The sequence below is a fragment of the Corvus kubaryi genome, unplaced genomic scaffold, assembly GCF_017639235.1.
Source record: "Corvus kubaryi isolate FWS band 111438036 unplaced genomic scaffold, C.kubaryi_AGA036_p1.0 37361, whole genome shotgun sequence".
Classification (NCBI taxonomy): domain Eukaryota; kingdom Metazoa; phylum Chordata; class Aves; order Passeriformes; family Corvidae; genus Corvus; species Corvus kubaryi.
The window spans coordinates 4247591-4271145 of NW_024581118.1; the positions used below are offsets into that span (position 1 = coordinate 4247591).

At 43.6% G+C, this 23555-nt stretch overlaps 1 protein-coding gene across 7 annotated transcripts in view; it reads left to right on the top strand.

Moving 5' to 3' along the window:
• Positions 1-15380: 15380 nt before the first annotated feature.
• RALGPS2 (Ral GEF with PH domain and SH3 binding motif 2) overlaps positions 15381-23555 on the top strand; it is a 116471-nt gene continuing 108296 nt past the window's right edge. For 2 of the 7 annotated variants that reach the window (XM_042033765.1, XM_042033764.1), the window contains exon 1: positions 22741-22835. The gene's annotated coding sequence lies outside the window, so the exon portion shown is untranslated. Of the gene's footprint in view, positions 15530-15767; positions 15863-16616; positions 16663-22739; positions 22836-23555 lie in introns of those variants that run through there. The other 5 variants (XM_042033768.1, XM_042033767.1, XM_042033770.1 and 2 more) reach the window with 5 other exon arrangements.

Genomic DNA, 23555 nt, shown 5'->3' on the forward strand with positions numbered 1-23555 from the left:
CACTGAAATCTGGATTAAACCAAACTGCAAAACTCACAGGAGTGACCCGCATAATATAAAATCCATTCTGCCCTTCCCTCCAAGTTAAATATGGTGTAGTCTCAGTTTTGTGGATTCTTCAAGAACTGAGTGGATCCTTGGAAATCCTTAGGAGTCAGTTGTCTGTGAAGCCTGAACCAGATGAAGCATAGTAACCCACAAGGGCTCAGAGCCTGGAAGAGAAAACCAGCAGCAAATTCCTTCCAAATTTGAACTGGTGGCTGTGTTAGCAATCGGAGTAGGCAAGGGCAAAAGACATTGGTCGTGAGCTTCTGTGGCAAAGCTGCAAGGAGTATGGGTCTTTACTGTTGTATGGCTTGAGAATATTCATATTCCTCTTTCCTGACCATTTCGTGAAAATGTTGGAAAATTTTATAACTTCACGAAACAAAAGCTGCAGAAGCCATCAAAGGCATGTACTATCTCCTTTCTTTTTGCTACCACTAGAGTAAGAAGCCAGGGTGGCCAGGTGTTTTTGCACGGCTTTGGCAGTGTAATGGCCTCATCCATCCCATAGCCAGGTGCACGCTCAGCCCAGGACAGGTCTGGACCTGCTGGGGAGCCCAGCTGCACCTCCAAAGCTCGGTGGTTACACCTTGGCAGTAAAGCTGTGTCGGAGCTCTTGCACACCAGCACAGCATTTTAGTGCAGGCCTGGGCTGTTGTTCCTCTGCCAGCCCTGAGCAGAGTCACGCTGCTGCCCAGACCATGGCAGACATCCCAGCCGGGATTCCTTCGCAGCTGGTGTCAGTGTTTTCACTTCCACTGCACCCACGTGCAAAGGTCCCGTGTGGGAAGTAGAGCTTGGCAGTGGAAATCCTGCCCCGAGACCCTCGAGTAACACAGGGTAAAGCCAAGCAGCTATAAAGCTGTTTGGCTGCAGAAGGATTTCCCAGGTGTTGGGGGAGCTCTGGAAAGGGTACAGCTGTGTAGACAGCTGGGAATTACCCTCCTTTCTCCAAGACAGGAAAGGGCAGGGAGGGAAAAGGGCATGGCTGGAGCACTGCTGTATTCTGTAGGTGCCCTGGGGGCACTGCAGCTAAAACAACTTTAATTTGCTCCTTGGATCCCATCTGCTGTATGGGACACGAGGAATCAAGTAATCATTGAGAGAGGCCCGTCTGGTTTGTGGGGACAGGTGGGACAACATGGCAGGGCTGGATCATGGGTGTCTAGACAATCACACTGAGCTGCCACTGGACTTGGTGTACTCAGATTTTGCTCAGCAGCAAAGCTCTGCAATGCCAGAGGGTTCTGAGGTGGAAAATTCTTCCTCGATGCCCAGCCTGCTCCTCTGAGCAGAGAGGAGAGTGACACTGAAGGGACAACTTGATGGGTTGCCCAGTGACATGCAGTTTGCGTCAGATTGGAAACAGTCTAAATCTGGTGGTCTCTTTAACAAGCTCAGAAACTATCAACACTTATGGAATTGGAAAATGAATTGGGTTAGCACAATGATGCATGATCTGCGAGACAGTTTTGTTGTTTGGAGTCCAAGTACTATTTCCATTTATTTCTGGCAAACATTATACATTGTCATGGACAATTCTTCCATTTGAGTGTTTCCAATATGTCTGCCGCCCTTATTTGTGCCATGAAATCCCTAGTTAAAAATGAAAATGATAAAAAATACCCGGTTGGTGGTGGCTTAGAGAGTGACCAGCAAATAGGGCTGTGTGTGTCCACGTGTCTTCCAGAAGTGCCACAACACAGATCATCAACTGCTACTTATGTGAAGGTACATACAATGTATAACTAGCCAAGTGCCTTGTTCCAAACTTAAATGAAATGGATTCAATTAAACCACCTTCCCTGACGGCCTTATTTTACTGTATTGAATAATACAAAAGTTACAATTATCACTAGCAATCTTCTCATGGGAAATCTTATAGTGCAAAGGGTATTCATCGGAATAATTGTACTAAAGACAACTTATTGAGAAGATTATTTGGGTAATTTGGGTAATTTCCAAAAGAGTTAATGGGAAGGAAGATTCCTTTGAATTGAGATTCCATAGATTTTAACTTCCTAAAAATTATGTCATTTTCCCTGTCCCACTTGGAGGAACTTATTTCAGACAGTCTTCTGCTCTAATGTGCAGATTTTGTTGCTTGGTTAGAGATGCTTCATGTCCTGATCACTCCTGATATTGTTCCCAAGGCAGGCTTGAAAGGTGCTGTATTTTTCTTTCCCATAGGGTTGCATAGAAATGTGTAGTCAATTAAAAATGTACACGCACTGAGTTGTATGTATGCATAAAATCCACAAGCTTAGAGTATCTTTCTTTATTTTATGTTCAGTGAAAGAGGCAGTCACACACCTCTGTTTTGCTTAGAATGCTTTTTACTGCAGTCATCGCTCTCTTCGGTATTGTATTAAAGCCTCTATTTCCAAACTCTTGACCTAAGTAAAAAAGCATTCGCTGTTTGTCACCATTACCAATCCCACTGAGATGCTTCAGATCTGGGAATAAAAGGCCCAAACACAGCTGTGTTGAAAACAGCACAGTGGCTTTTTCAAAGAGCTTCACCTGCAAAATTGATGTTCTCGTGACCTCTGAGATCTGGCTGCTACTTACTGAGTTCAGCTCAAGGTTTCTTATGTGTTCTTAAAGGGTTTTAGTAACACGGGGTTCTGATCCTCAGTTTTGTTCCTCCTATTGCACTGTATTACAACAGAGGCTCTGGAGAACAGAATGCCCTGGGAGGGGGAGGCCGTGACCTGCAAGATGAGAATCAATGGCACCTGACAGCCAGTTGAGGCCCCAAATCCCTTGGGTGACTTGGCTGTCACTGGTGAGGCTCCAACCTCAGATTTCCTACCCAGGACCTCGCAAGTCAAAATGTTCCTCACCTCATTTAATCACCTAATCACCCTACCATGCTGCTGATGTGGGTGAAGCAAAAGGAGTTTATTTATGTGCTTGGAGGTTGTTTTTTCCTAGTTTGAAGACTGTGGCTTTCTTTCACAGGAATCACTATGTGGTTTTGAGAAATAAGTTTTGAAATGCCTGTTGACATTTCAAGAACGTTTGCCCTACACTGATGCTGAGTTTCTGCTTAACATAAAACTCTGTGTGAATACCTTGTGAGTTCTGTAGCATAGTAAATCTGCCACCTGGAGAAACCTTTCTGTTGCTGTTCCTGTCGGTGTCATTAGGTGGGCTCACTGGGGCGGGTGACAGCGAATGGCGCTCGGTGTTTCCCAAGTGAACACGCTCTCAGCCAGGAGCCGGCGTCAGGGCGAGCATTAGGCAATGAGATGTGACAGTCACTGTAATGCCAGGATATCCCTGTGCAGGGACAGGGAGTTGCTGGGCACTGGGCTGACAGCCCGACCTGACAATTGGTATGTTTCCTGACAGCCTTTCTCTGCACACATTCAAAAAGCTTCAATGTAAATAGGCAGGAGCAGAGCTTTTTCAAAAACTCTCACAAATCTCAATGTCAATGTTTTTTTTCCTATTTTCTCTCACTCTTCAGTAAGTTCCAGGGTTGATTTTTCTTCTGATCAATCAGAAAAGACAAGGGAGAAAAATTAATAATTAAAAAACCTGTGTAAAGTACCTTGGCATTGTAAGTGGAGGGGAAAGATGATTGCAAGCTGTCTCCCAATTCTAGAAAAATATTTGCAAATTCAGGATACTTGGAAGCTCTGCAGATGTTGCAAAGAATGGTGAAGAAAACAGCAGTACTGTTCAGCAGGATTCTTTTGCACCTTTTAATTGCCTGACATAATGTGGATAGCAGACACTGCTGCTCCGGGAAGCATCTCTTCCACATGCATAGCTTCTTCCCTCTTTGCATGACTGTGTGTAGGAGGGGGGATTAGTGCATGGCCATATGGGAGGGAGCTCACACAGAACAGTTTCTTACTGAGCCCCGCTGCAGCAGCAGTGCAGAGCAAAGGGAGCAGGAAATGATGGAGGAGGGGACAGGGCTCCAATGACACTTAATGGAAGGGATGCAGAAATCCCCTGAGGGGCTGAGGACATGGAGGCTGTGACCCTTCCATATGCCTCCCAGACCCCAACTGGACAGGCATCTTAAGTAATTTATCAGTGTGAACTCCAGAATGGTTTTTTTCTACTTCATGGGATTTTCCACTGGACATGAAGGAGAAGTATGTGTAGCACTTAATAGGAAACTGAAATGAAGGTTGGCTGGTTGATAGTTCTTGTGTAAATCAGTAAGCTGGATCACAGCTTTATGTTCATAATATATTAAAGCAGGGAATCAGCTACTTTTAACAACATCAATCCTCCTTCCTGGGTACCGAGAGCCAGGAAACTCCAAATATGAAGGGTGGGGGAGGGGGTGAGTTGTGTGGGAGCAAGGCAGGACTTTATACTCTCCTTGTTTCATTTATCCAGGATCAAATCCTCTTCTACATTTCTGAGGCAGCTGCAGACTTACTGACCTTGCATTCAGTCAGTGACCCATCAGTACTGCTTGGTTTAAGAGAACTGCCCATAAATCAGCATTCATCCTCCTGGCCAAAACTTTCCCCATTCCACACAGAAAAAATTCCAGTGCTCGAATGAGCCCCAGCTTTTCATCTATAGAAGGAAATCTCAGTGACAGAATTCTTCAGACTGTCTCAGATCAACAAGAGAGAGAGGTCCCACTGAAATCTGACATATCCTCTGGGATCTGTGGGAGTCAAGGACAGCTTTCCCCAGGCAGGCAGCTTTTCCAGCCAGCTCCCTAGCTGCATGGTCTTTCTCTGAGACACTACATGGGAACTATGCAGAAGAGATAATATGGTCCTCTGCCAGTTAATTTTTCCTGGCATGTTTCCATGGGCCTGAAGAGCAGAAAACATGTGAAAAAGTAGGAGGGAAGGTCTGGCCCTGTGTATTTTCCTGAAAAGCTAGCTCTGTTCCACACAGCTGCTAGTGGTTCTCTCCCTTTATATTTTTCCTAATAAAAAGAGAAGCATAAAGTTACTTAATTATTTTCCTAAGGATGTTTTCTGAGCTATTGTGCATATTCTGTTACTGCTTTGCAAGTGTTGCCTGTTTTATCGCACAGTGGCATTTTTATTCCCTTTATTCTCGTGGGTCAGTAGACCAGCTAGTAAGTCAAATTGCCCTCATTCTGTTCTGCTTACAAAAGATAAGAGCTGGGAACTGGGTAATATCTTCTCAGTGTACTTCTGTGAGCATCCATCCAACCTGCTGCCTTTCCTCATGGCTCATTATGCAGCAATTGGTTTAAATACCTGTCTCCAGTTACTTAATAGAAAGAAACCAGCAGAGAAATTTATTAAATTGAAAGGGAAAAGTCTTGAAAGATGTTTCCTACCTGTAGGATCCAAACAGAAGCACTTAACTCAAATGGGATTAGAGGATAAAAGGGAGAAACAGACCTTTTTCCCAAGATCCTATCCTAATGCTCTTTTTCAAAATACGCAGTGACATAAATTTCACATATGCACATGCTTATTCCCTCTGCCTCCAAACAAAATTGATGCAGTCTGACTTTTTAATCATCTGTTATAAATAGCTGGTCATAAAACCCCCCAAATACTAGAACCAAGGCATAATGAACCTGAACTTTATGTAAAACAGATAAAGGAGAGAAATTTCTCTAGTAAGTGATCGGTTTATGCCGTGAAGCACCACCAACAGTAAGGCTTGCAGTTGCTCTCCCTGTCAGCACATTGTTATTATACATCTACGTGTCTAACCATTAAAAAAATCTTCTAAGCTCTTTGTTTCCTTTGCTGAACTCTGTTCTCTGGCACAGAGCCCCACAGCCAAAGTACGTTGCATTAATATGCATCTGAAGAGCGTAGAAACTGTCACTACCTACAGATGTGTGTACCTACAGGGGCACTGGCCTCCTGGTGTCACTGGATGATGGTGATGATAATGGACATAAGAAATTTGTCTCTCATTCTCAGTAACATCAATAGAACAAAGCACTTAAACACACTATTTCTAGTTTCTCTTGTTTTACAGTCTTATCTTGTAGTTCTTTCAGATTCTTCTTCATAATCCTCTTTTTATTTTTTGATATGTATTTTAAGCCAGAAGGCAAAATGCAAAATAGTGTTTAAGCTAAGGATCTATTGCTAAAAATATTACCATATTTTTCATGTTTTCCATATGCTCTGTTTAGTTATATAGTACTTGTATCCTAGTCAATTTTTATTGTTGTATGCCCATAATTAAGTAAACCGCTTGATTTTAACTTCATCTTCTAAAATCTGCTCCCAGCACCAAATCTACATTATATTGATATTTCTCTTATCTCCATAAACCCCACCTGAGCTGCAGCTGCTTGAGACAGAGTTCCCAAACTCAGTTTGTTTGAACAGTATGCAGAAGGCCAGAAGAATGGTCCTTGTGAAAGACCACTGGAAAATTCTAGTTTCTGACCCAAGTTCAGTATGTGCCTCTTCAATCTTATCTTCTCCACTGAAAACCACGACTATGTTGAGATACATCTAAACCACAAAGCATCGCAAAACAATGTAGCTTATTTACACCTCTCCTCCAGGGAGAGAACAAGATAACAAAGTGGTCCAATTTTAGTTGCTGTTCATAATGGGCTGAAAAGGGTTCGGATTGCGTGTCGGCAAAAGTGATGTCATAAACTGTGGTATAGAATAAAATACTCCAATCCTACATTATGTCAGAATAATTGGTGGGAAAGTATTTTCTCTTGCACCTCTCAAAGGATAATTTATAATGAATGTCTAGTTTTTCAGGGTGTAATAATGCTCCCTTGAGTTTTAGCTATGTGTTTTTTCTGATGTTACATTACGTGACAGACAGAAGTAGCTGGAGAGAACATTTTGAAGTGACAAACTTAGATTTTAGTAGTGCTGAATGTTTACTTCTAATGTATTTGTAGGAAGTATTAACCACAAACTGTCAGAAACTCTCTTTCCAAATCAGTTATCATGGATTAGGTTCCTTGTCCTCATGATGTATGGGTCCTCTACTGAAAAGTAAAAGAAAACTCTGGAAACAGAGATTTCATCCTCTCACTGAGTCAGCATGTGTCTTGTTTAGGTTTGTAAGACTCAGATTTCAATATTTAAGTAAGTCTTTTAATCTTCACAAGGATCTCAATGGGAAAGGATGATATGCAAATGAAAATTAGCTTATAGATGTCAGATCTGGCCACAGACTCAGACTGCAGTAAAACTTCAGGTGAATACCGGCTAAGTACTTTGAATACAAAATACTTTGTACTTTTGAAATATGCTTGCTGAGTGTACTTTGAAGCCTTTCCAGAGTATACAGGAAAAGTCTCTTCAAAATTTCAGAAGTTCAGAAACCATCTCCAGCTGAGTCACATTTATAAACACTGGACCATTTAGTCCAAGTGCTCCAGGTCAGATGATTTTTCTCAAGAAACAGGCCTTGCTTCCGTACACACTGATTTCTTATTTACTTTAAAAATATATTTATTGGTGTGATTTTTTTCATCTCTCAGAAGCTATTCTGATGAATGTTAAAGTGACTTTTCAGCATGGGAATGATAAGGATGTGAAAATGTCATGATTATCCTTTCTATTTAAAATGAAATTTTGAAAAGTGTCTACTTTCCCCATGGTATTTGTATTGGTAAGAAAACTCTCTAATACCTTTAGACAGAATTTGGATCTAGAAACCTGGATTAATTTTATACAGGGATTTCTCCATTTGGGTAGAGAATACTGAAACCTTATGCAGGTGTTTTCCTAAATGTGGTCTTTTCCTTTTAATGTAAGTTGTCTAGAGCAGCGTTTGCTAAGTCCTAACGTTCAGCATTTTCTCGATGTCCTGACTGTGTAACTGAACCAAATCATCCTGACAGTACCCGAGATACACAGGAAAAAACGCAGTACTTGGAGGAGCTGAGGCATTACCTTTTTCTGTTCCTTTGAAAATGAGTGAGTATACTATAACTCGGCTAACTTTCACTGAGGCAGGGATGGAGGTAGGAGGTATCCACCTAAAAAAACCAATATCCACCTAACTCCAGCTCCCAGCAAAGCCCTTGGCATGCAGCAGCATGGTACCAAAGGGATTACCAGCAGCTCAGACTTACAGACAAGATGCACAGACTACAGCAGATGATGGCTTGCTGCTCTGCTTTATCCCAAAGGTGTTCCCAAGGCAATTGCATAAGTTGTTCTGAAAATGCTGGCTGTAAAACAATGTAGTTTGTCTATCTGAGTACTTTAAGCAATAGTATTTATTAAATCTAAAGCTGAACTGCCTGACTCTCCACATCCTTCATAGCAAAGTTCTCCAGTAGTGCATGGCAAGCCCTTTAATGGAGCTGCACCTATTTATACCAGTAGACATTACACTCCTAGATTTTCAGACAAGGATTATTACCTGTGGATAAAAAAAGCCATCATAAATTTGCCTTGTTATGCATTATTTCTGAAAATGTTTCACAATGTTTTACAAACAGTACAAAAAATTCTGGTGTCCCATCTTTGCAAGCAGTAACAATTAGAATGGTAGGGGATAGAAGCAGCATAGTAACCCAGCCAAAGGAGCAAAGACTGAAAAGCAGAGGTACCGAGTCCAGCTACTTGCGATGAAGCTCAGGGGAATGATGAGGTAATAGCTGTAATTTCATCCATAAAGCAACAGTCCAAGAAAATAAAATAAAGTTTGACAAAACTCCTAGAGAAGGGATGAGGCAATTTTTTAGTATGACAGTATTGTCATTGCATCAAGCCTCTCCTGTTACAAGATGTTCAGTGTGTCTCTTAATACCTTTCAAGGACTTCAAGGCTCCAAATAAACACTAAGAGATGGATTGTGACTGACCATTCTATGGCTACAGAGGGTGATGGATGCAGAGTGAAGTGCTCCCCTAATTAATGTGGCCCACATGAGGACCAGCAGGCTGCAGTCTTGCCCAGACGGCAGGAGCACAGGCTCTGTGAAATTGCTGTTCTTTGGTTCTCCTCACGCAGAAAAGAGAGCAAGCTGTGGCCCTGTCCTTCCTGCTCCTCCATGTTTGGACAAGAAGAGGTAAGTACAAAGCACATCTCAAAGGAGTACAACTATCAAGGCTTCCCACAGCGCAAATAAAGAATTCTAGGAAGTTTCCTTCTTGTTAAAGCAAAATGCTTCCTGATTTCCCCATACAACATTACCTCTCAATGACAATTTGACTGATTAACTGAACGGTAGTTTAATCTGCTTCCAATTTATCACACTCCATAACAAAACTATTTGAATCTATGGGTGCAGTGTTTCCTGTTGTACAGTCCGATGTAAAGATTACTGGAAACTTCAGCTGAGCATCTCACTAGTAACATTTCCAACCACAGAAACAATTGAGAGCCAAAAGCTTTCTGAGTTTGGTTTTCCAGTTTTTTTCAAAAATCAGTTCTTAAACATTTTGCTCAAAAATTGAAAAATACTTTTTTCCTTTTCCAGATAGTTGTTTAATCACTGCTTGAAGTTGGAAAAAAGTGCACTGGAGCAGATGGCACGAACATGGGATTTAAGCAGGGGACAGATGTAACCATATTAGGGAGCCTGGAAGATAAATCTCTTGAAATCTTGTGGCAGACGTGATCATTACTTTGTTTACATAGATGAAATATTACTAGTTCCAATTAACAGTTGCTGTTGACCATATTCTGTATCTTTCCCCTTCAGATGGTCATTAAAACCTGTTGTAAATCATCGTGTTTGTGCTACTTCCATACTGTGCATAAATCATGTAGGCATCCTAGCATCTCAATCCTTTATGGAAAATGTGTAGATAGGTATTTGTACGACATAAAAAATGGTGCTTGTTTCCTCTTAAGCAGTTTACCAGTAACGTCTCTAGTGATGTGCTGTCTCTGGTGATGTACCAGGGAAGCAGAAAAAGAAGGACATCTGCATTCAGCCTCTGCTGTGCTGCCAATCTGTGCTTTGCCTCTGGCTCCCTCCCCAGTGCTGCCAGCAGTGTCCCTGTCGCAAACGGCTCAAACATAAAGCACGTTTCTGAGTTCCCTACATCTGGAGCGTGGGAAGGCAGCACGGTAAAGAACAGCATTCTCTTTCCGTGCAAAATTCCATAGGTGGTGTGAGAGGCAGTGAGGAAATAACGCGTCACCTGTGCGCAGCTTCCTCGCTGCCGAGACGTGGAAGAGCCTTTGCTGGCCTTGGGAAAACAATGTTTTGCAGCTGTAAAGAGGCAGTCCTCTTAAACCGGGTGTGGGTGTATATACTCACTTTACATGGAAACAGATACATATTTACATGTATGCTTGGGCGAATTCAGAAGCTGCTGCTTGGATACACTCTTCTTAAAAGCTGTGATTTTTAAAACATTAAGAACAACCCCAAGCTGGTTCAGAGTGCTCTTGTGTTGTTCTAATTCCAACTCATCCCTTCATCACTGCCGGAAATGAGAACCAAGCAGAGGTGTAAGCCTAAGGAGGTGTTCTGGCGTTAATCACAACACCTTTGGGAGCAAACATTAGCACGTCAGTTGAACACAATGAGTGAGAGGAGCTGTGAAACATCCATCTACTCTTCAGCACGGCATTCTTAGTAACATTTTTCTCCTCCAGCTCTGAACTCTAAACACATAGGATGTCTAGCGTCTATTTGAACCAGATTTGTCTGGTACAGACATTTTTATCAATTAAAATATTTTTTATGCTTGGTTTCAAGTTTAACTGAATGGACTGAAAATTTCATTTTGTCATGATTGAAGCAGGAAGCTCATCCTCCTTATTAAGGGCTAGAAGCTAATATATGTGTATTATGTATTAAGCATAAACCTTCCTCCAAAAGGAAAGAAGAAGATGGTGATAGTTACAGAAATGTTCTATTTATCCGATTCTGACTCCTGTTTTTTTCCTGTAACGAAGGCAAGGACATCACAGAGGATCACAGGTCAAAAAGTAGGAGTATGTAGGTGTAAATGTCACAGATTGTGCACCTTACTAGAACCTGGATATGAATTGCGCAATTAATATGAATGGCACTGCATTTCTAGAGTCACACTTGTGTAGGTAAGCACTCCAAAATCAGGAAATAACAGAATTAAGGTGGCAGATGCCACAACTGTGCTGCAATTGTGAGAAATGATTACACGGTTTCAACAAAAAATTATACAATTTTCTTCTCGGAAGGTGACACGTAAATTTAGCAATATTTTATATTTCTTCAGTGTTTCTCACCCTGATGTACTTGTGTGAACTAAGTGCAGTCAGACTCAGGGAATAACTTAGTCAAAGAGTAAGAATAGAAAATAGCACTTACAGGTTATATAAACAAAATATTTTCTACTATATTCTCATTCCTTAGGGAACTATATACTGTAGCAGACATCCAGCTGGGACATCTTACAGCAAACTGATTTTAACTGATGATTTTTTATGATAACAACTGTTTTTAGATTCAGGCAATGACAGAAGAACTTTACTTAGTGCCAAGCAATTAGTAATTAATGAAGTACTAACTAGATGCCAAAATGTAAGATATACTCTTTCAAATCATTCGTTACAAGATTAAAAAGGTACTTCTTGAGTACTTTTCTGCAGTACTCAGAAAGCTTGGCTGAAAGACAGCAAAATTAATTTGACTTTATATTCATGTATAGTTTTAATCCCAGAGCATGGTATGTCCAGTCATAATAATGTATTATTTCTCTTTCTCTTAAAATGTGTAGAATAATTTGGGTTATAATCTATGCAAGTCAAGTCAATTACATTAAAGTAACTTACATTAGGAATCTTTTATTCTAAATTGCTTATGTTACCCTCTGTTAATGCAAAAGTATAATAAACTGTACTCTGTTGGCATTTTTGTAGACTTAGAATTTACAACAACTAGTGCTCTGGTTTGCAATGTCAACATTTCATTGCAGTTGCTCCTCCAAGCATATTGCAGTTTGTGTGTGGAAGCACACGCATTTGGTGTTGCCTAATGGAAAAATGATTTTTATGTGTGAAATTAAAAATCAGACAGATAAATTTCCTCCTCTCAATTGGTAGATTACATTAAAGATGCAAGATGTTGCTTTCAAGAGGAAATGTTATATCCTCTGTAATTTGGGAGGGTTGGGTACTGTGAAGCAGAGAGATGCAGCTTGTTGGGCAGTGAATTAGAAAAATAATCATTGCTAATAAAATCTGGGATACATATGTCCGGAAAAAGAACCTCTGAGATCCACAGTAAATAATTATTCAGAAGAATACTGCAAGCTGGCCAGACAAATACCATTCCTAAATTTGCTCTTTTGGTGAAAGTTGGTGATGGCAAGTGTGGTGTCCTGTGGGCTGTACGATTTTCAGCTGCGTTCATTCGGAGCAGTTCCCATGACTGTGTTGGCTCAGGTTTGGCCCTCTGCACCCATTCCCTCACAAGCTGCCAGTCACAAGGGACAGCGGTTTCCTGTTACTTTTGACAGCACCTTTCTTCACCATAACCAACTATTTTGCCACTTATTTTCATCTAGTCGCTTCCTCCTTTCACTGCTTCCTGTAATTTGAATATCTAACAGCACAGCTGCAACATTCAACTAATAATGTATTTTAATGGAATATTTATTATAATGGTGAAGATCTGTACCTATAAAATAATAAGGAACAGCAGCTACGTGTATAGAGTTGGCAACTGAGTATTGGAAGGTGGTTTCTTGGAAAAGATTCTGGAATCATAGGGGAAAAGCAGCTAAACCTGGGGCTCTGGTGTAAAGCTGGAGTGGAATTGGACATTTCCGTTTCACAGTCTAATGTACATTCTCCTCCCTGCTCATTCTGTAAAACATTTTTATATGAAATGATGGCAAGACAGACAACATTTTCTTGTTTTCTCGTATTATCTCTTGAGACATTGCGTGCATGACCATCTTCATAAACTGAGGAGAGATTTCTACTGAAGCACCGCCTAGGACGCCTGAGCATTTCTTATACTATTTCCTTTGGTTTAGATCCCTCTGTGGTGCCTACACAGAATTCTTCCCTCCAGTACCCACTGCACTGTATTGATGATTATTTATCAATACTGAACATCTCCATATTTTCTTCCTACACAGCTGGGTCACTCCAAGTATGTTCACAATCTGCCCCACAATCGGCAGTAATGTTGTGTCTCCCACAAATGTTGTCTCTTTCTGGAACACCTTTTTTCTAGATTCTTTTAAGGGTATTTACAACAAAATTAAAACCACCTTACTCTTTTGGATTTTCACCATGGTTATGAATTATGAATAACACATTCTCTGTTAGTTTTTGGTCCATGACATTGCTTTTTTCCTCACAACCCATGAGGCAGTTTTTCTGGAAGCATTTAATGAGAGGATTGTAAAATGTCTTTGAAAATTTGTCACCTAACCCATATATACACCCCTAATGCCTAGAAGCTTGTTTTACAAGATTAAGTAGTTTGCCTCCTGCTTTAGTGAAGGAGAATAGCTTACAAAAAAAATCCCATTGCTTCCCCCTTCTGAGGAGTTTTTACTACTTTTTCTTTTCTCTTATTCCTTGATGATTTTAGGGCTCTTTTCCAACTTTAACGATTCTATGATTCTGTAATATTTTCTTATTTCTATGTTACAAATTGTTGTGTTACAAATCTGGTGAAACAATCTTTCCATCCACTGACTCACCTGTTGAAAACCTTGTAGCAGGATGGCATTTGGCATTTTATTTTCCTTTCATTTATTCTAGTTCAGAATGAATTTGAGACTGTGTCAGATTACGGTGGTAAAAAACCAAACCCAAAACCAACCAAACAAAAAACACCAAGAGGAAACAGTGTTCTCAATGTTTCTAGGCACAAAGCTTTAATAAAATTGGGGAAATGGCACTGTACCTAAAAGCACTGCTTTTCTTTGCCTACTGTCAAACTTGTGCCTGTAGTTTCACAAATCCTTCCTGCCTTATTTCCCTGTCATGGATTTAAAAGCTGGTACCCTCTTTCCAGCCTGCTGGACTTGTTTAATCTGGATCATGGTACCTATATTCTCACCAGTCTGCAAGTCTATTAAAAATCAGGCACTCTGCATAGCAGGTGGCTCTATATTTCATTAAAACCCACAGCAGGTGGCCACAGATCCAATGGCAGCAGTTCCAGTACAGGAACAAATTACCAACTCCATCTCCCATGGATGTGAAGGAAGCAGTTGACTGTCTTAACTCCACGACAGGATGAAAATAAGTCAATTCACAGTTTAATGAGATTACGCCTCGCTTTCAAAGCATTCAGAATATGTGTAAATGGTAGCTATTAATTATTGCAATAACTCACTGGGGCCGGAGCCTGCCTGGCTGCGGATGGGGAGGTGGAGATGCCGATTCCTATCCCCACGACAGTAGCACTGCCAACTCTGGCGACTGCGGAGAAACTCTTGCAAAACCTTGTGGTTTTCTGAGGGCTTTCACTCCAGAAATGGTGCAAACACCTTGAAGGTCTTGTTTTCCCCTCATAAGCTGATTATTCCCTAACGGCTGTGGGAGCAGAGAAGAAAATCGTTAGGAGTCATTGCACTGCGTCCCTTCAGAACGGAGCTCTTAGCAATGTAATAGTTTTAATTTTGGGGCCAGTTCCTTTCCTTGCCCCCGTTGTCTTTTCGCTCTTTAGAGAGCGGCGCCTCACGGAGAGCTCAGCCTGCAGAAAAGGAGGCTCAGGAGAGACCTTCTGGCTCCCCACAACTCCCTGACAGGAGGGGGCAGCCAGGTGGGGGCCGGCTCTGCTCCCACGGAACGAGGGACAGGACAAGAGGGAATGGTCCTAAGCTGCGCCGGGGGAGGCTGAGGTTGGACACCAGGAGGAATTTCTTCACAGAAAGGGTGAAGATGTAAATGTAAATGAACTTTGCAGCGAGGGTGGCAGAGCACTGGAACAGCTGCCCAGGGAGGGCGTGGAGTCTCCCTCTTTGGAGACATTCCAAACCCGCCTGGACGCGTTCCTGTGGCACCTGCTCCAGCGACCCTGCCTGGGCAGGGGGGTTTGGACTGCATTATGTCCAGAGGTCCCTTCCAACCCTAACAATTCTAGGATTCTGTAATTAGACATTGGAACGAGCTGCTCAGGGAGGCGGCGGAGTCACCGTCCCAGCAGGTGTTTTGGGAAACACCGGACGTGGCACGGAGTACCTCGGTCTGGTTGACACGGTGGTGTTGGTCACAGGTTGGACTCGCTGACCCCGGTGCTCTTTCCCAACCCCATCGATCTCCTGAAGGAGCGAGCGAGAAAGCTCCCCGCCCTCAGCGCCGGTGAGGGGCGGGGGGACGGCGCTGAGGCGGCGCGTGCGCAGCCCGCGCGCGGCACCGGCAGGAGGCGGGTCGGGGGGGTCTCTGCGCGCATGCGCGGGCGGCGCGGGCGGCGCGGGCGCCCCCCCCCCCCCCCCCCCCCCCCCCCACCCCGTGTGTGTGTGAGTGAGCGTGTGACGGAGCGTGGCCGCGGCCGCCCCGCGCCTGCGGAGCCGGGGGCGCGCAGGGACCCGCGCACACTCCGCAGCCCCTCCGGGAGCACCTCCGAGCGGCCGCCCCGCCGCCATCCATCCCCCCTCTCGCAGGTGAGCTGCGCTGTCGCGGCGGGGAGAAGGAGGAAGAGGAGGAGGACGAGGAGGAGGGAGCCGGCGCCCGCCTCCGCGGGGCTCATTGTCCGGCTCCGAGGAGGAGGAGGAGGAGGAGAGAAGAAAGGAGGCTTCACCCCGGCTCGCACGCCGGGCCCTGCAGGGCTGTTGCCGGCCGGGGATTGGAGGCGCTCCGTCCCCTCCCAGATCCGGGGAGGGTCCCGGCCCCCCCGGGGCTCCACCGCCCACCTGCGGCCCTCTCCTCCTCCTCCTCCTCCTGCTCCTCCTCGCACGGGGGTGGCGGGGAGCGGGGCGCCGGACCCCTTCTCGCCGGTGTGTGCGCGGGGGTGCGCGCGGGGCACCGGCCTGGCTGCCGGACGGAGGGATGCGGGGTGCGGGGAGCGATGCTCGCCCCCCGGTGCCTGCGTGCGGGGCTGAAGAGTGGGTTATAACGTGGGCACCTCCCCGTCGCTGTCTGGGGAGCCCCCGGGGACGGGCGTGTTGGTGCGCGGGGACGGGCAGAGCCGCGTCCGCCCGCGGGGCACCGCGGGGGCCGGAGGGCGGGCGGCGCGGAGGCTGTGGCGGCGAGATACCGCTATCCATCGGTCCTGCCCGAGGGGTGGGCCCGGGGACCGGGACACGAGGGCAGGGCAGCGCACAGGGATGCGGACACGAGGGGCAGGGCAGCGCACAGGGATGCGGACACGAGGGACAGGGCAGCAGGAAGGCATGGGGACACGAGGGACAGGGCAGTGCCCAGGGATGAGGATATGAGGAACATCGGGTGTAAGCAGGGGGTGAACGCCACGTTGCACCACTTTCATGTAAACCAGGGTAATTTCAGAGCATGTTGCCTTTCAGTAGACAGGAATCTGCTTTAGAGGATGGACAGATAGATGCTGTTTATTAGACGTGAGGCATGTTTAGCATTATTTCTTTCCTGGCAGCAGATGCTGGAAAAGCAATTCTGTAGATATATTTGAAACCACGATGAGTGGTGATGACAGGTAATAGTTTGGAGTTACTTGCCCTGTGGGTTTAACAGTAGTTACAGGCCTGGTGAAATTCTGTGTTTATCTATTTGCAGCTTTCCTATACTGTCACTATTTGAGAGATGCCTCTACTGACAAAAGGTACCTTTGCACAGGTCTTATTCCTGCACCCCTCCTTCTGTGCCTCTGCTGAATTAAGGAGCTTTGCAATCACAGATAGCTAGAGGAGGTGGAGACTATTTCTTTTCAAATGGGATCAGTAGATAACCAGGCAATCAAATGTTTGATAGGCCTACAGCTTTTTAGGTTTTCTCAAGATTGGAAAATATGGGATGCACAGCGACTATTTTCTTTTTCTCTCATCACTGCTTGCTTCTGCAGCTGACTTCATTTTAGTTGTACTGTGGTGGTGTTTATTTCTAAACAAAATGGGTGTAACATTCTGTGCATACCAACCAGTTGTTTGAGACCCTTTTTGGTATATAGACCTATTGCATGTTTTACTGGTTGTACGTAATTTTATTTAATGAACTTTGACTCACCAGGTGTTTGTTTTAAAACATTATTAACTCTCAACAGGGCATTAGAAATGATACATGGACCAAAGCTTGACAACTACTCACGCATTTTTTTCATGTATTATTGTAAGGTGTAGTATCTGATAACAGAGCCAGAGGACTTCCACAGGCACCTCTGCATGAGCTGTACTGCCTTGGACCCTGCTTTTGGGAGTTGATATGACCACATGGGTGCCAAAACTGCTGGAGCGAGTTGGCACCAAGTGCCACAGCATAACATTGTAGAGAAGTTGATAATTGCGATTTTTTTTCTAGCAGTGTCTCTGATAGAAAAACTCTGGAAAATATTTTATGTTTCTGGGCTCTGTATGTAAATTCTTTTTTTTTTTTTTTTTAAATTTAATTTCTATGGTGGGCTTTTTTTTTTTTTTTTTTTTAAGGCAATCTCTTGTAGAAGCAGAACTGTTTCTGCTTTCCACAGCCTCTGCACATCCGTGCTTGTGGGTTGTCTGCAGTCCTGCTCAGAAGCTGGCTGAAGCTGGGTCACTGGAACTGAGAGGGTGCCCTCTGGTGACATCTGTGTTTGGAGCTCGGGCTGCATGTAAAGGAACACTCCGGCTACTCTGGAATTAAATACCCCTCCCAGCACAGCTGCGGGTGTGCTCTGCACTGAGCTGCTGGTGTGGCATGGCCGAGCTGGGGAGACGAGCAGTTGTGAATTCGTGTGGAGGATGTACGGCACTCACCTGGTGTCTGTGAGCTCCCGTGTGAAATATTCTGCCTCGTAATTTATTTTGCTGCATTTTGATAAGAAATGCTTAACTCAGTCTAATGGAGACAACTCCGCCTAGAAAACCCCCTTCATGAGGTTATCCTGTTTACTCTCCAGTGGGTTTTGTTTGTTTCTTTGGGGTTTTTTTCCTGTAGAAATGTGGGGGTTTTCCTGCAGAATTTTGGAGAGGTCTTTTCCTTTCCATGCTTTTATCTTGCCTGGTGACTGTAGATTAAAAATGCCAGTGTTTCAGTGTTTTATTGATCTTTATGTTGCTCAGCACTGATGAACAAGAATGAAGATACAGGGCTAACTTTAACTTCAACTACTTGTGTAAACTTTGATTTTTGAAATTGACTGTTTGTACAGAAAAGTAATGCTCAGTCACAGTGTGCTAATGCTCTGCTTGATGTGTTTGAATATTAAAAGATTTGAATTGATAAGCCACACCTCCATCTTAATCAGCTTGTTCCACTATTTTTTTTTGATTGAGATTAGGGGTTAATCTTTTCCTTTATATTTGCTTGAAGCTGAGTCATTTGAGCTCCTCCTTCCATTCAATAACTAAAGCTGAGTTGAAAATATCCTTTAGGGGTGGGGAGTGTAATTGGTTGCATTTTGTCAAAGTATAAGCCACCAAAGGCATGATGCATTTCTCTTCTACGTGTTGTTTACAGCTCTTGTTAGAAAACACACTTAGAAATGACTTTTCAAAATTACGAGGAAACATTTCTGTTAAAAACCTTTGCATTTAAATACCTGGAACTGCTGCAGTAGGAATCACCTTTTAATATAAGTGTGTGTGTCATAGTTATTGCATGAGCAGAAGCTTTGTGGGCTTCATGTTTTGTCTGTTTATGAATTAATCACCTTAAAAGACTGCTGAAGCGAGTGTGTCTTAATATTGCGGTTGGGTGTTTTAAGTAGATGCTCTGTATGCTCAGTCCTCTGGAACATGTGGATGTGTGACTGAAACTCTTTTTCCTTTACAAAGATCCATAAAAACCTCATAGGATTCCAGGGAAAATGGCACTGGAGTCCCTAGTTGTGGGCAAGCTGGTCCCACTCAGACTTCTGCCCAGCAGGAAGGGGCCATCCGAAATCCGAGCTGGAGCAGGGCAGTGTGAAGTGTTTAAGGGCTCCCAACGCTGGCTTTGTGCAGTCAGGAGGAGCTGTGTGAAGTGGAGAAGGTGGGGGAACAGGGAGAGGGTGGCCCGAAGCCCTGAACAGGGAGGATGTGTTGTGCAGCGTGGTGTGTCGTGAACGCTGGAGCTGCTTGCTCTGACTCAGAATGGCATAGATGATGGGCATTGAACCAGCTTGTGGCCAAGGGAGGCTGTTCCCCAGTCTGTGTTTCAGTTTATAGGAGAGTTTGTCTAGAAAAAGGGACCTGTTTGCTAAATGTTACAGTACAGCAAATAAAACACTGGGAAATCTAGTGAGTCACCACAAAGTATTTTAAAATGTGGTGTTCCTGACCTGCATTTTAGGCTGATCTTTACTCTCTTGGACTCGCTGCTCTGAGGTGTGCCGCCCTAGTACACTCTCAGCTGGTGTTTTCAAAACTCCTGACGGGCTTCCAGATGGGTTGTAGGCTGTCATATGGCACAGGTGGTGTCTTCCTTGAACCCATGGAGATCCCCTGAGTTTGCTTACAGAGTCCTTCCTACCCCAGCCTTATTGTCACTGTAACTTTTTACATGTCAGTAACTTCAGCACAGACAAACAACAGCTCGATGAGTAAGGTGTACTTTTCCAGAAGGATGGGATTCCCTTTCTCTTGCCTTGTCTTTGTTGTCCTGCAGTCCTGACTACAAGAATGACAGTCTAGGTAAAGCTGGGAAAAGAAGCATCTGTGTACCCTAGAGGGCCTGGAGGCTTTGCCCTTATTTCTATAGGTCTGAACTGTTTAGGTGTGGTTTGGCTCTTTCTATCAACTGCATCAACAAGTCAAGGTTTCCTGCCCCAGAAGCTCCCTGGCTGTGCTGCAGCGCACACCTTTGCCTGGCACTGAGGCTCTAGAGCTGCTTGGTCAGAGTATCAAGAAACACTCTTATCAACCCCTCCTGAGCATAGTATTTGTGGTTTAAAGACCTGCCTATTTCTCAGTGGTAAAGAGCAGCCTCCTTTGTTAAAGATTAAGGCTGTAACATGGCAGTTGATTTGGTGCCAGACTTGAGAGAACAACACATCCATTGCTGCTCGATGGTCAAGGGGCAGCCTTTCCCTTTTCTCTTCTGCAGGCAGAAATTGCTTGCAGTCCCCTATGATAGGACAGATCTTGATTCAAACTCTCAAGAATAGTTATTTATTCTGTTTCTATGAGATGTAGGACTTGTGGCCTGTTCTCCATGTCTGTTTCAGAATTTCATTTGTATTTGGATGTACGCATACATTCCATAGGCAAGGGAAGCTGGAGGTTGCATGTGAACGTGTGCCTGCCGTATTTTCCCTGGTCTGTCTGAGGAGACTGTGAGCCTCTCCCATGAATTGCAAGTGTGACCACAACAGTTAATGTAGCTCAGTGCCTCATCAGTATGTAGTTGAGATTTGAACATGGACTAGAACAAGCTGGCTGAAGTTCAATCCAGATAAAATATACATGATGATGTGGATGTAATTATCAGCCTCCCTAATTGAAGGGCTGCATTTACCATTTGGTAGAAGTGTTAGTGCCCTCTGGTGACTCACATTTATTACTTGTTCTTAGCAATCATATTGAAGCAGTAAAATCAGTTTTTTAAGTCTTTGACTGGAAGAGTGGTACCCCCTCAACTGATCAGACCTGGAAAATTTGACTGGAAGTCATCTTTGCCCTTCCTCCCATGGGTTTTAGATAGTTTTGTAGTTCCTAGTGCAAGTAAGGAAATACAACAAGCCTGGGTCAGTTGAGGAGTTGAGACCAGCATGCCCAGATAATAAGCAGAACTGCCAGCAAGGGAATTTGACTGTCAAGCTTGCTATGATCTCCTCTGCCAAAAAGTGGTTGGCCCAAACTATTAATTTCTTGGAGCTCATGAATCTCTTGACTTACACTGCTTGTCCTGTGTGTCTGTCAGCTGTCCGAGGACTGAAGCACACACAGAAGAAATGGGTAACAGGGTTTGCAGAGGAGAAGCTTGAGATATCCTGGCTCTCGTGCTGTAATTCCATTTTAAAGTGATTTGGATGCAAAATGTGGTGCAGAAGGTTTTGCTGGCTTTGGAGCTGCCTGAGTGGCACTTATGCTTTGGGATATGTACGTGTCACCTCTTTTCCTCTTTAATGGAGCAGTGCTATTGGCAGCAATCAATGAAGTCTGACGTGACCTAGGTCTGCCTGTCCATGCTCTGACCATTGCTGTAGTAGTGTGGCATTAAAAGCTGCTTGATTTGTGCCTCCCTCATTATTCATTAAGGGACAGCTTGGAGACTATGGAATCTTCTCTCATTGAAATGGGCTCAGATTGATTGTGCTGGGGAAGAAGGATATTGATCTTTTTCAGAAGTTGAAGGTGTATTTCTTAGATAATAGTGGCTAGATAAAACTGGCAGAGGTCCTGAAAAAAGTGATCTTAATGCAGTTTGTAAATTGGATTGCTTTTATCCCATTATTAATGTGCCCGGGGTTTGGGGTAATTGTCTAGACTGTAGTATTATATTTTAATTTAGGTTTAGAATTAGTAGTATAATGTCACAGAGTGACTGGACTTGGACCAATAAGTGAATAAACAGGGCTGGTACAAAGCACATTTTCTGTTGTGATACATCCTTTTCAGATTAATGTGTAGGCAGGCAGAAGCCTCCTGTGAAAAGCTGAAGGTCTTAAATTACTGTTTTTCTTCATGTATGAATTTGTCTGAGGAGGTGTGTAAGCACAGGTGAGTTCTGTGTAAAACTCAAATTTATAAACTCTGTAAATGGTTGTTTCTAGTCCACTTGTTTTATTGCCAGGTTGTTTGTTTAATCTTCTAATTGCTCTGAATTTCTGTTGCTTGCTTGATAACTTTGGGGTCCTCCACGCTTATTTAAGTTGACTTGTAATTGAATTAGGTTGTGACCCCATGTGCAGTGAGGCAGCTTATTTATTGACTGCTCACTTCTCACACTGTATTGGCAGAAACCGAGAGATAACGTAGTAGAGAGAACTGCATCAGGGAACTTACCCAGCTAAGAAATTAACCCTCCTTGCCTTGTTTTTTCAGTTTGATAGTTCCCCCAAACTGTCCACTTCAGCCACACAAAATCTTGGGCTAATGTCACAGCAGAGAAAGGAACAGGAAAAAGTATTAGTGGTGGAGATAACTGGCAAGTATAAAGTCAAGTTCCCATAAACCAGCTGAAATTAAAAGTGGATCAGATGACATTTGTTTATAGCTGAGCTTGTGGAGTGTTGATACCTGGTTGTCTTGAATCCCTAGATGGGTGTGCAAGTCTAGGAGCTTGGGATAAACTTTGTTTCAGATTTTATGCAGAAAAATTTGAGGCACTTTAGGATCCTTGTGGCAGTCCTGAAAATTCCTTTTGCACAGAGCTAAACTCTGCCATTGTTTCATCTTCTACAGTAGGCTGGTGGAGTGAGTTGAGAGTGATGATGGTGTTACTGGAAACTTGGTAATATAGCTGATCATGTCCAGAAATCTGTAAAGTATTTTGGGGATTCCAAAAGCATCTGCAATTAGCAGATGCAGGGTGTTAGAATGCTGGTAGCATTGCACAGTTTCCTACGTGTTCATTGTGGATTTCAAAATGCACATAAATTCCAAGTGCCAGATCAGTAGAAGAGAAAAAGGTCCAAAGATTCAAGCCACTCACTCTCCAATTACTGCATCACTGTTTTGTGCTGTTGCTAATTAGTAACTTTAATATTATGAAGTGTATTGATAAAGCACATGGTTATGTGGATGACTCATGACTGTTGTATTTCCTCTCCACGGTCATGTAATTAACTTTCCCTGTGTGGTTAAAGGGCACCTGAGCAGTGCTGCTGTTGCTGGCCTGTCCAGACCCCTCTGCCAACAGCCACTTTTCCCATGTGCTTTCTTGGTAAGTCTACCTGAGTTGTGGCAGCTATCTCGTTTATTTTTAGAATATTAGTCATGTACTTTTAGACTGACCAGTGTGTTTAGGCATTAGTCATCAGGCTTGTCTGGTAAGTACCTCCAAATAACTGTGATATTATTATTGATCAGACTTTTACAGAAATATGCCAACAGGCATTTTGGAAAAGAATAATGTGTAAGAGTGGAATCCATTGAGTTCAGTCCTTACATGCAGTTGAAGTGATTTGCAAGTATTTTCTGGAGCTCAGAGTGTAAAATTATTGAAGTATTAGGAAGATTTCTGCTTAGCTGCACAGAAACCCTCTGCTTCTGAGAGGCATGAGGGTGGTGGACAGCGAGCAGCCTGAAACTTGAGGCATTTGTTAGGGTGGGTAAAACCTGGCCCTTGCAGGTCTGCCTCAAGATAGGATGAGGTTAAACATTACGTAGCTATAAGGCTTTGTTACTGTTACCTTTTAATATGTCATTCACTGATGGTGTCAGGTGTGTGGTTTCTTAGGAAACTGTTTCCCGTGTTACTTGTATATTGGCAAATGTCCCTCTATAGTAGAAATGGTTTTGCTACTTCGTGTTTGAAAAGTGCTTTGCTCACCACCCGTGGCTGGTTGTTTCTCTGTTGATTATAATTTCTTATAATCCTCCTCTGGGTTTTTTTGTCCCTCCCAGGCTGGGCCTATTTTGGATTTCTTTTGAACAGATTTTG